General features: G+C 32.4%; 1 pseudogene; it reads left to right on the top strand.

The window, feature by feature from the left end:
* The first annotated feature begins 1,400 nt into the window (after positions 1–1,400).
* Positions 1,401–3,805, top strand: LOC111995685 (probable methyltransferase At1g29790; annotated as a pseudogene).
* The last annotated feature ends 9,460 nt before the right edge of the window (positions 3,806–13,265 follow it).

The following is a 13,265-nucleotide window of genomic DNA, read 5'->3' as shown; positions in this document are numbered from 1 at the left end:
TTATTCAATCCAATAAGTTTTGTTCTTGCTTGATCATCTCTAAATCCATACTAGCCGTTATTAACTTCATTAAGGCCTGGCTCTTTAACCCATTCTCTACAAATTTATTGTATTGGGCTCATTGGGCCATCACCCAATTCTTCTTTGGGCTTGGGCTCTAAATTGTGACCCTACATATATCTTTCACAACGAATTTAGAAATCATCAGGATAACATTTTTTAAGGTGAAAGTTAGGCTTTCAAGGCCATCCTAGGTCGAGCTAATCTATACTCTATAGTGTATTTTTATTATTATATAAAGGATTTGGTGGTCTCAAATCTCAAGTTTGGATTTATCAAATAAACCCTTACTAAACAGTTAAAAACAAAATGCTAGAATATTAATCATAAAATATTATGAGGATAATTTTTTTTTTTTTAGTAGAACCGACAGGAGTATATAATTGTTTAAAAATTAAAAAAGAAGCAATTAATCCTTAAATCTGGAAAAATGAGAGAAAAAACAAGAATAAAAAGTTCGTATGAGTGGAAGTTTCATATGCAAAAAAAGTAAAGATGTTGAGAGCTAAATATAATATATATGAGCCTATATCTATAAGTTTAAACATTTTTTATTAAGTGGTGTTCTTATATGTTATATTAAAACTTGAATTAAAGTCCACTACAAGAAATATAATGAGGATAAAATCTTTAACTCTAAAAATCTAGACCAACCATATGTGTGTGTATATATATATATATATATTGTGAGAGAGAGATAAAGAAGAAATCTCCAAACATACGTGACAATATTTGTGAAATAAAAAACAGTTTAGGTTCCATCCAAAAATTTACAAAATAGTTTAGGTAGACAATTTTTATTTATTTTTTCTTTCTTCCCTTCGTGGGGAGAGATATCTAAGATCATCGTCATCTCACAAAATTGTGGGACCTATGCTATGAAGAGGTCTTGTAAAATATTAGAAAAAAAACTAGTGCACAATGTGTTTTACACATATTACAAAAATACACGTTTTAGTGCATTTTTAGACTGTATATTTGCACACACAATAAATACTGCCAAATATTTACCCCCACAAATAGAAATTATTTACTCCTCCTTTCACAAACTTAGGTTGGACTAAGATTTACATTTTAAAATCTAATTAAAAAGAAAAAGACTTATCCCACACGTATTAAAGTGGCCGCAGTTTGAGCTGACCAATCGTCATCTACAAAATGCATGGCACTCACTCTCATATAGTCAACGCAGTTCATTGATTACATATTATAATAAATCTTCTCAATTTACTACAATAAAATATAATTGATTTTCGCGAAAGTCGTGCATTTACATGGCCCCTTGACCTATAAGCAATCTGTTTTCTTTTAATTAAACCCACAAATTGCTGTATATATTTAAATTTATTAAGCTTGGTTTTCACGATTTTCCAGCTCTAAAGCACAATGGAAAAACAGTCCAAGCTAGATTTAGATCTGCATCATGGTGAACTCTGGAGTATTTTTGAAGTTCTATAAGTTAGAGAAAAGTTTTTTAATCATATTATTATTTTTATTACTGTTTACACAAACATAGAGAAAGAGTTTATAATGAGAAATTCTAGTGAGAGATTCTAAAAAAGTATGTGAAGCATTGGCGAGGGAAATTTTGGAGTGCTTTTTGATGTTTCAAGTAGAGAAGGAGCTGTTTGGAAAGTTTTGGTAAGAAAAAAAATGTGTGATCTTAATCAACTTAACAGGTTGAAGATGCAAAGAAAGAGTGATTCAGCTTCAGTTTCATTCATGTTTCTGCAAATCCTTATCTGGGTATGTTTGAAATTTGATATTGAAACTTTCAATTTATTTATTTATTTATTTATTTTTAATATTAGTAATTTAGTTTAAAACTCAGTTGCATTTTCTTTGCTCTTGTATTTGCAGTTTCTTTGATTGCTGGGAAAATAGAAGGAAAATTAAAAATATAAAACCTTTGAACATTATGTTTTATGTAATAAGTCAACTAGCTAGCAGAATTAGTCTCAAATTGAGTGAGGTTTTAGTTTCAAGTGTCACAATGTATATTGAAGATTTTATTGTTCAATTCAGTTACTTTCATGAATACTAAGTATTGGTTTTTTATTAGGTTGAAATTCTGAACAAGAGGTGGTAAAATTAGCTCTTGGTGAGAAGAAATTCCCCTGCATTGTTCTTTACTAAGGATGGGGAGGTTATGCTTTCGAAAATGTAGGGTGGGCAGAATAATGGGTACACTTCAGATTGTATTGGGAGGGCTTGTTATAATAGTAAGCTTGTTAAGTCTCATAAGGTTCTACTCAGCTGGATTTTTCACGCGCAATGAAGATATATGCCGCCAATTCTATGGTCAGAAGTATGCTTATGATGGTTTTGACATAAAAGCATTGTCTGATCGAGTTGGGGAAGTGCTAGATAGGATGGAAAGCTTGCAAGAAAAACTTGAGTTGAAAGTTAAAGAAATGGAGAAACACAAAGAGGTCTTGGATAGAAATAATATCACAAGATTGGAGTATAAGAAGTATTTGGAAGAGGAGTAATTAGGCCTCTTTATGGCGCCCACATTGCTCTTAGACAGATTCGGCTACCTAAGGTTGAAGGGATTAGGAACTCAACAATGGAGGAGCCTTTGATTAACACTTTTGTGATTGAGGAGATTAGGAAGTACATAACCCAAAAGAGAATAGGACTGGGAAGATTAATATATATGGGACAGAGAGGATACACAACACAATTGGGCATGCATGTGTGTTATATAAGAAAGAATTGGAAGAGTATATGGGTTATGACATTGGTTCTTATTGTAATGATGACTGGAACCTAGCTCAGAAGCTTATGGTTAATGGTTGTGATCCTTTGCCCCGAAGACGGTGCTTGACAAGGGCCTCCAAGGTTTACCAGAAGCCATATCCAATCAATGAATCTCTATGGAGATTACCGGATGGCAGAAATGTAAGGTGGAGCAATTACCAGTGCAGGAACTTTGAATGCTTATCGAGCAAGAATCCTAAGCGAGGTTATTCTAAGTGTGTAGGGTGTTTTGAGATGGAGAAAGAAAAGTTAAAATGGATGACTAATAGCTCACTTCCTGTGGATTTACTGATAAATGATGTTTTGACAATCAAGCCTGGGGAGATAAGGATAGGTCTGGACGTTGGTGTTGGTACAGGGACTTGCTGCAAGAATGAGAGAACATAATGTTACAATATCTCAACTGCTTTGAACCTTGGGGCTCCTTTCAATGAGATGATTGCACTAAGAGGTTTGATCCCTCTGTATGTGACATTGAATCAACGCCTTCCATTCTTTGATAACACTATGGATTTAATTCATACATCTGGGTTTATGGATGGCTGGATTGACCTGCTGCTGCTGGATTTTATTTTGTATGATTGGGATCGGGTTTTAAGGCCAGGAGGATTGCTATGGATTGACCGGTTCTTTTGCAGTAGAAAAGATCTGGATGACTATATGTACATGTTTCTGCAGTTCAGATACAAGAAGCACAAGTGGGCTATTGCTCCTAAATCAAAGGATGAGGTCTATCTCTCTGCATTATTAGAGAAACCTTCAAGAGCTATATAATCAAATAATGTTTCTGGCTTTTTGTTTGTAATATTGATTTTATGTCATTAACATACATATCCATAACCTAATCATTTTGTGGTACTTGATATACTGAGAGAAAAAGAAACTACTTAAATGTGATATACAGTCTTTGTATGCCAAACTTCAATGTTGTTTTATTTTGACCAGTAATTGGAATAAGGACTTGTCCAATTAAGTGACAAAACTCGTGTACATTTACTGTGACTGTGTTGCTAGTTGATCTGTTTGAAGGGTCTTGAGTATTGACATTTTTGCATCCTATCCCATGCATCTTGATACACTACTTCAAGTTACTAAATATGCACCTTGACCCATGACATGGGATTGCTCATGAATTTTCTGTCTTCACACACCAAATACGAGTATAAAATCATACAGGTACTACTAAATTCTTATGTAGGCTAAGAGATATTAGAAACTTGAGTTAGGTACATAGACAAACTGGTTGAGAGGATGATATTATCTCTGACTTAGGGGTCTCTACTTTGTCACCAAAGAGGGTTGTTTCATCCATGTTTAGTGAGAATTTTAATTAGTGAGATTGGATGCCATACAAATGAAGAAGTTTAGCATAGAAGCTCAAGATTGGCCATTTTAATTTTCCACTTAGCAAGAAACTGTATTAAATTATTGACTCTATAGAGAAATCTATATTATATCTAAAAAATAAAAGATTGCATTTATTGTTGCTATGTTCTTGTTAAGCTACATTAACATAGCATTTTGGCTCACTTTAGTCCAATTTAGACCATTTGTTCCAGTTCGGTCCATTTTGGTCTACTATGGTCTATTTCAGTTAACTTTTGTCCATTCGGTCCATTTTGGACTAATTGAACCTTAAATTGGTTCATTTTGTAGGTTGCCTTTTCAGTTTTTGGTTCATAATTTCATTTTTTTTTTTCCCCATAATTTTTGGGTTGAAAAGTATGATATTTTATTTTATTTTAGCCAAATTTTTTAGTTTTGGGTTAAAAAAATACAAACAAAATAGGCATTGGAAATTACAGATATGGGCCCTAAAAAAGCAATAAAAATGATAGATATTCACAAGATTACCTTACACATCAAGTTTAAATAATATAAGCATTATACTTATAATTGAAAAGGAAAAAAAATGCTGCAATTCTAAATTTATATAATAATTTAAACTTAGTGTAACATGTTACATATGTTCCTTGGAATAAATGTGTACATTTTTTTTTTTTGAAATATTAATGGATATGTTCAAATTAGTCAACCAATTATGGTATATTTAAAAAAAAAAAAAATTCTTTTTACATCTTCTCCATTTATATAAAACAATATTATAGTTATGTAATATAAATCTATGCGCACCCAAAATGGGCTTAAAGGATTAGCTCACTCTTGGGCTCACAATATATTTGTAATATGGGTTTTGAATTTCCTACTTTGGGTGATTCCAACCAAAAGACCCAACAATTTCTCTCTGGCCTCTGTATTGCTTCCCTCTCACTTGTATGACTCTATTGCTCTCAATTCTCAACTTTCTTCAGAGCTCTCTCCATAAATAAAAAAAATAAAAATAAAAACCCCTTTTCCCTTCCTTGGCCTCTCCTCTTTATAGCCAAGCGTGAGTGGAGGGATTATGATTGTTTTCAAGATTAGTGTAATAGGAGGTCCAATGTCATTAATCATTGGTGAGTGTTTAGATGGGAGTGGCTTTGGAACTGGTTCCCACTCTAGTGAATATGCTCGGCAGCGATATTCCCTCGGGCACTATCGTACATACGAGGGATATTGTATACGAACACCTTTCTTCTTGCTTGGGGTGGTTCACCGAACAAAAACTAGGTGGTGAAATAAGGTGCGTGCTAATATAGATTGCCTACTCAGGCTTTTGAGCAGTACGAGGCTTGGGTCTGTGGCGTTTGTAGGTTCAGGCTAGAGTCTTGGGTGGAAAGAGGTTGGGCCCATGGGCCACACCATTGAGTTAGAATCTAAGGCCCAAATTGGTTGGGCACCATAGTGCATATTATTTAACTTACAAATTTTAGATTGTATTCTTATAAAATAATTAAATTACATTTTTTACGCATGGCATGAGTTTGCGACTACTAGCTCATAATCACTAAACTAGATGTTAGAAGTTAGGAGGTTAGAGACTTGGAGTTAAAACTTAAAGCCATTCATCTCTTTGATAATTTCTGTATTCAATGAAATGCAGACTTGCCCAGCTGCAAGCTTGTATGACATGTCGTATGATCAAGCCAGTGGGTGATCATGTCATATGGGCCAGATTGTCCTACTTGTTGAACCCAGCCATATCATCTGGGCCAGTACATGCAACATATCATCTGACAAGATAGTATGATATTATAGTTTGGTAACAACTCAATTTTATTTCTATTTTTTTGGCTAAAGGCAACTCAATGTCAGTACACAGAAGAGCCCAACTGAATGTCTTTAAACTCATTTGCAGCCTCATTGAAAATACCCAAATGAATATCTTTGTTGTTTGAGTTGGCCCACTAGGAAAATTATTTAATATTTTTTTTTAAAGAGTTTCAATCTATGGTATCCGCTCCTGATGATTGCTCTTTATCATTAGGCCAAGACACCAATCAGTTTTTGGTGTAGGCGAGAATTGAACCCCAGGTCTCTTATACAACTATCAGAAACTTTACCAATTGAGCTAACTGGAGCCCACATTTAATATTGATTCATCCTCTCACATATATTGTGAATCAAATAATTAAAGGAAGATCCACTATTATGGGATAGGAGAGGAAAGAATGTTATTCCCATAGTATTGATATCAGTCCATTTTATACAAGACCCTTGTTGATTACTATAATAAATTTCAATGCTTTGAACAATGGAGACATATAATTCTGCTGTTGGTCATCCATTAAAGGATACATTGTAGCTCGTAAGTTCACTTCAGATTTGGTCATTTTCTCATACTTTTAGATAGAGTAATTTTGTTGCTGATGCCTTGGCTAGGAGAGCTAGGTTGTCCTCTCTGCTATTAATTTATGTGAAGTCTGTTCCTCCATACATTGTTAATTTTGTTAATTAACATTGATTTACCAGCTTCTTAATTAATATAATGATGAATTTTTTTTCTATTAAAAAAAAAAAAAAGGTTCTAAGTGGGAATCATTTTTGGCAATGCATTCCTTAGGAGAGCACAGTTAATAAGTAAGCCTACTTTTTTCCCTTCAAAATAAGTGAATCCACTTTGTTATAGCAGGTGATTTTTTTTAAGGTTGATTTGGCATGTCCAACTCTATTATTTTAGGTTTAAAAGCTGTTAGGGGTAAAGTCCTTCCTTTATGTAGTAAGAATTATAAACCCTATGTTTAAGATGTGATTTCAAATTAAGCCTATAGTTTCAGTAATTTCAAATTGAATATCATCAAATAAAACCCTGGATCAAAATAATTCAAACCCCCAAATCAAACTCAAATGTATAGGATTTATTAAAAAAATATATATGTTTTTAAAAGTTTATCATTCAATTTGAAACTAATGAAACTCTTTTTTGGTGCTTGTTCAAATATATTGCCTTAAATAATGTTTAGTAACTAGAATCCAGAAAACTAAAGAAACATTAACTTGTAATTTGTAACAATTTTAAACTTTTGAAACTTTTAGGTTTAATTTGAAACAAAACATAATATAAAATTGTAGGGTCAGTTTTTATGGCCCAAGCCCAAGGAGGTATGGATTCGGAGCCCACCGAGCCCAAAACAATAGATTTTGTAGAGAGTGGGTAAAAAGGGCTAGGCTAATAATGAAAATAACAGTATTAAACAACAACACCAGTGGGAGGAATTGAATTAATGTGCTCTCGGACTAGTAAGTACTCCGTCCGAAGAGATGTTTTTCATTGACCATCTAAGGTTACAATTCCTGGGGCTACAACCATCTCATATATCCTCTTTCTCTCCTGTTTTTCGATCCCCTTCTATCAGAGGCACCCTTCCCTTATATAGATATTTCTCTGCTCCCGTTATCTTTATGTGTGTCCGAGGTTCCTCTCCCCCTTGACACTTGTCAAATAAATCGCTTGAACCTCCCATACTCGTGTTGGGTCTGGCCTCTTCGGATCCGAAGATACAGGACTACTCGGACATATGAGCATCTCCTCGGATGGTATGCGGGCTTGTCCCAGGGCATCCCCTTTTGACGTGGGCCTCTGACTGAAGGTCACACCTCCTCGGACGAAGAGTGCTCCTCATTCAGGGCCTTGGGCCCAATAAGTTGGGTTGGGTTTTTCTCCCCCCACAAAAATATTTATCATAAATTTATATAATAAAAAAAATGAGTTCAATTATTTTTAATTCTTTTGAAAATGTACAATTATACCTTTAAAAACCTTTTAAAAAAAAGTTTTAAAAAGTAGTGATGATATTAACACAATTTTCTTTTGCAATAAATTTGAAAAATGTTAAATTGTGTTAACTGTGAATAATAATAAAAAAAAAATAAAAGAAAAAAGATTAGTCTATTAGCATTAGTTAGATGACCACCACTCAAAATTGACAACAATGATAAAATTTATTATCAAAAAAAGTTGTAAGAAACATTACTCTTTTAAAAAATTATATCTCAACTCACAAGTGGAGCTAGGGGGTGCCAAGGGGGCCATGACACCTCCCTAACTTTTAAAGCTTTCCATTAATCTTCTTTTAAATTTGATAATAAATCTAAAAATTACATAAAAATATTTTCACCGCCCTCCTAAAAAAAAAATTCTCGTTCCACGTCTCAACTCAACTGTTTTTTAGATATAAGGCAAACGGACAAGGACATATAGATAGATACGGCAGCTACGAATGACGACATACATACTCTTTGCACGACAAATCTACTTTTAGTGTTGACTTTACTTCATTCGGTCAATACTCAATTCAATTCAATTGTGACAAACTACGAAATACCACAAGGATAAAGGACCCACACGGCAAAATCCACTTTTACTTGACATTTTTGTTTCTTCAATGATTGGAAATCTATACAAGACACTATTGAGGGCCCAATATCTTTTTTTTGGCCCAATTTATTTAATAGCAGCTTTTTCTAGAGCAATATGAGAAACTTTGTGAAACTACGGTTTATTTGCATGTGTTTGCTTGACCCAAGGGGAGAGGCAATGGGCCATATCATGTGTAATGTGTTTCCCATGATGCCTAATTGAATCTAGTAAAAAAAAAGAGTGGCATTTTAAAAGCCCACTACGCTTAAAATATTGGCCCAAATTTGGACAGTCGTCATTACTCTTTGGGTTCAAAGGTTTTCACAATCTTTGTCACTTAAACAAGTTTGTATCTTTACTCACAAAATTAATTTAGAGAGAGAGAGAGAGTATAAAGTATAAACAAATAGAAATCCTCTTAAAATTAAGTGAAAATTTGAAAGGGGAAATAAAGTAGAAAAGACGTCAACTACAAAAGTGCAAATTACTATAATCATGGGTTACCTTTTGATTTGAAGACAAATATCACACATACAAACTAATTATGCAGATAAAAAAAAAAAAAAAATACTTACAGCTAAGGATAATTTCCCTTGTCCACGTTAAACACAAAAGTTACTAGCATATAAGATATTCATAAAAATAAAAAATATAAAAATATTAAAAAAATCATTTGAATTCTTAGTAAAAAAATGAAAAAAAAAGTATTAACAATATAATTGCGTATTTGAAAATTGAAAATATTAATTCCAAGGAATTTTTTAAGATGTGGTATGATGTTTTTATTTTGATTTTACTTAAAAGTATTGATGTTTGCATTTTCTTTCTTAAATTTCATTTCTAACTGCTAACAGATGGTGATTTTTTTTTTTTTCTTTTTTTTAAAGGGAAAGCTGATGGTGAGTTGATTGCAAAAAACCTTAAAAAGTATATAGAATTGTAAAAGAATTTATTTCTTAAAACAACATAAAAAATTCGGCATATTGGTTACAGTAGACATTGCCATAGTACACTGTTAATAATATATTTTTGCTCAATTACGTTAGGAGATTTAAAAGTTATATTCAATAATGAATTAAAAAAAGTGTAATCTATTTATTATTGTTTATTTTTAAAAGTAAATATTGCGAGAGGGGTGGGGTCAAGGGGCAATTGTCCCCTGGCTATCCCAAATGACAACTTGAGAGAGAGAGAGAGAGAGAGAGAGAGAGAGAGAGAGAGAGAGAGAGAGAGAGAGAGAGAGAGAGAGAGAGAGAGAGAGAGATTGATTTAACCTATAAACTCATTTAACTGGTTATGGTGCCAATCTGAAAATAGAGTGAACATTTGAAAGGGAAAAAATAGTAGAAAAAACATCAACTACAATAATCATGGGTTAACTTTTGATTTCAAGAACAATAACGCACATACAAGTACTAATTATGCACATGAAAGAGCTTCTAAAAAAATTTATGCACATAAAAAAGATACTTGCAGCTTAGGATAATTTCCATTGTCAACTTAAAAAAATGCATGCTATTGATATAATTTTGCTCGAACTTTTTTTTTTTTTTTTTTGTTTGAGAAAGGCGCTCTAAAAATTGGCTAGTGAAGACTAAAAAACAAACAAACAAACCTAGTTAGTGAAGAATGAAGATAATGGCCATTCATATTAGGTGGATATGATTAATCTTTTACCCTCATCTAGAACTTGTCTAGGTTCACAATTTTAGTTCGTTTAAAGAACAATAACGATTTTCTCCAAAGAGTTCTAATTTTAATCTAAATTAATAAAATATATAATAGAGTGGTTAGGATCTTCTCCATTTGATTCTTCTTCATGCAATTACCTTGAAAAGATGTGCAAAAAAAGTATTAAGTGATTTGCATATATTTTTATGCAAGGATTTAGCCTATTTAACCTATTCTATGATTCTATCATTATCTATGGAGCATGGCTATCCCAAATGAAAACTTGAAACCATCCTGATCCTTTGGAAAATGATGAACTCAAGAAATGAATACAACTTTTAAAGGGCAAGTAGACATATATAATCAGGACTATCGGGTGCAATCATGGAAAGGGAATTCTAACAAAGTTGAGCTATGGCCTATCACATATGAAAGAGAGGTACAACTAGCTAGTATATTCTTCTAATGTCCTCGAAGTACTTTCAAGTGTATCTAGGGTTTTTTAGGATCTTTGTATGGAGGTAGTGCCAAAGTCACATACCCATTTATTCAACTCACGTTTTGAATTCATTAGCCGACCTAACCATTATAGTTTTAAACTTAAAAATAGTTCAATTAATAGCCGCGTTAGAATCATCCTGAATCTATGTTATAGAAGTTCTCTTTTGGGATTACTTGAAGAAGATATAGCCTACCATGATAAGCACCAGGTTTATCCGGCTTCTTTCAGATTTGTACTTTTGTTAGCACTTGCATGTGATTTATTAGTACACACATGCATATCCAATAACAGTGAGAGATGGCTATGGATCAATTTGTTAATAAGGCAATAACCATTAGATTAATTTGACAAAGCTTCAACAAAGTACAAGAGAATTTGAGTACGTAATAGGATAATAGTATATATACATTGCATTGCATTGCATGGTTTAAAATAAGGGTTTTAGTTTTTTAACCTTTAGTCTTTTTTAAGAACTCATACTACTTTTGGAAAGCATTAGTGGTAATGATGACCAATACTGACAATATAAACTCATGAATGCAACCCGAGTAGAGTTACATTTATGCTATACCCAATTGGACAGTTTTGAATTATAATCAAAGTGGCTCAAAGTTTATGAAACTATATACAATATTTTCATATAATTAGTGCCTATTCCGCATGTCCATACTTAGATACCATGCGAGCTTTGGCGCAACCACTTTTGCGTCGAATAAATGCTCGATTCTCCTCATTCCTATTTGACTATTTGTCTATATATTCAATTTTTAACATGCCTCGTGATACACGGTGTAGAATTCTAATCACACTTCACTTGCATAGGCGCAGAATTTTGTTTTTTTTTTTTTTTTTTTTTTTTTTTTTTTTTTTTTTTTTTTTTTTCATGGAGATTCAACTTTTAAAGTGGCTATGTACGACAAGACCATATATGTATAATGCAAAATCTTTTAATAAAGCATTATTATCCAATAAAATTGCAGTTATAAACTAGCATGATACAGAGAGCCCCTAAAACTAAAGACAAATGTTGTATTTTAATTTTTTTTTTTTTTTTTTAAACAAAGAATTAGCCATCTTTTATTTTAATAGTTCTCAACATATGAAGATTTTGATTTTTTGTTAATAGAAAGTAAGTAGGGGTCTAATTATTGATAAAATTAGATTTCAACTTTGGCGGGCCAAAGTATGAAGAATTTTTTTTTCATCAGTTATGAATAAAAATGCAAGAATAAATTAATGCATAAAAAATAAAACTAGAGTATAATGTTAACAAAAAAATATAATTAAAAGAAAAGACACGATAATTGTTTCTTAACTCAATTGGAGTTTAAAATTTTTTGTTTATATTATGAAAATTACCATATATATTATATCATAAGGTGAGAATTTGTAGGTTCCATTAATTAGTTCAACTTGTAAACTCTTGTCATCGAATAAGAAATCTAAAGTTGTTTTCCGCCTATACCAAAAACTAATTTGTGTTTTGGTTTGATGATAAAGAGCAATCATCATAAGTGAGTGTCATAAGTTAAAATAATCGCAAAAAAAAAATAAATAAATAAATAAGAAAGAAAAATTCAAGGGCATGACCCGCTTGATCGAAAAGTGGTAATGTCCTTGGCTAATCATGGAAACCTTATCTAGACATGACCTCATCTAGATGTGACCTCAGTGATCAGTCCTACCAAAATTTCAATAGCATCATCTGGTATAAACTACGATTTGAACTGACTCCCAAGGATTAAATTGGTGATCATTGTATGCCTTCAAATCACATACAAGTAACTTGGTGCATGATTGTATGCTTTCAAATTTTCAATAGAGATAGTAGTTTAATGAAATCACATAGGATTGAACCTTTGTCATTAGAACTCATCCTAGGCTATGTTTGACTTAATTGGTGATTGTATGGTTTCATTATTAAACTAAGGTATAATTCTGTAGCATCTTATCCAAAGTGAAAAGAGTTTCAGAGCTCGACCAAATCCTAACCATATATGCAAGATTTAAATTCATAAAGGTTATGATTTGCCGCCAAATTGAAAGACAAAGACATAAAGAAATTATAACCTAGAAGATGAACTAAGCAAGCACACACTGAGGCAAAAAAAAGGTTTATAATCAGTTCTTTTTAGGTACAGTTCGGTTGAGACCATCCCAAAACTTCAAACGTGCACAAATGTCGTCCACTCATTTGGATAGTACAAACTGCATCAATATTTTAAGCTATATAAATGTAGATCATGTAAATACCTTTAATCAGATTATATGGGTCTATGACTCTTAAGTGGAGAGTAGTGGAGGGGACCAAATCTGTACTATAATTGATACGGCTTTCAAGGTTTTATATTTATTCAAAACCATATCATTCCCAAAATATATATGGCTGCTGAGTTGGAAAATTAATCAACTTACTATAAATTGTGAAAGTCCTATTCTTTATTCACTTTTATTTGAAACAAAATTTAACTTTTTTCAATAAAAATGGGAAGGGGTGAGCAATTATGACTATCCTATTTAAGCGTAACC

The sequence above is a fragment of the Quercus suber genome, unplaced genomic scaffold, assembly GCF_002906115.3.
Source record: "Quercus suber isolate HL8 unplaced genomic scaffold, Cork oak 2.0 scaffold_117, whole genome shotgun sequence".
Lineage (NCBI taxonomy): Eukaryota > Viridiplantae > Streptophyta > Magnoliopsida > Fagales > Fagaceae > Quercus > Quercus suber.
This window is presented reverse-complemented; position numbering and strand designations above follow the sequence as displayed.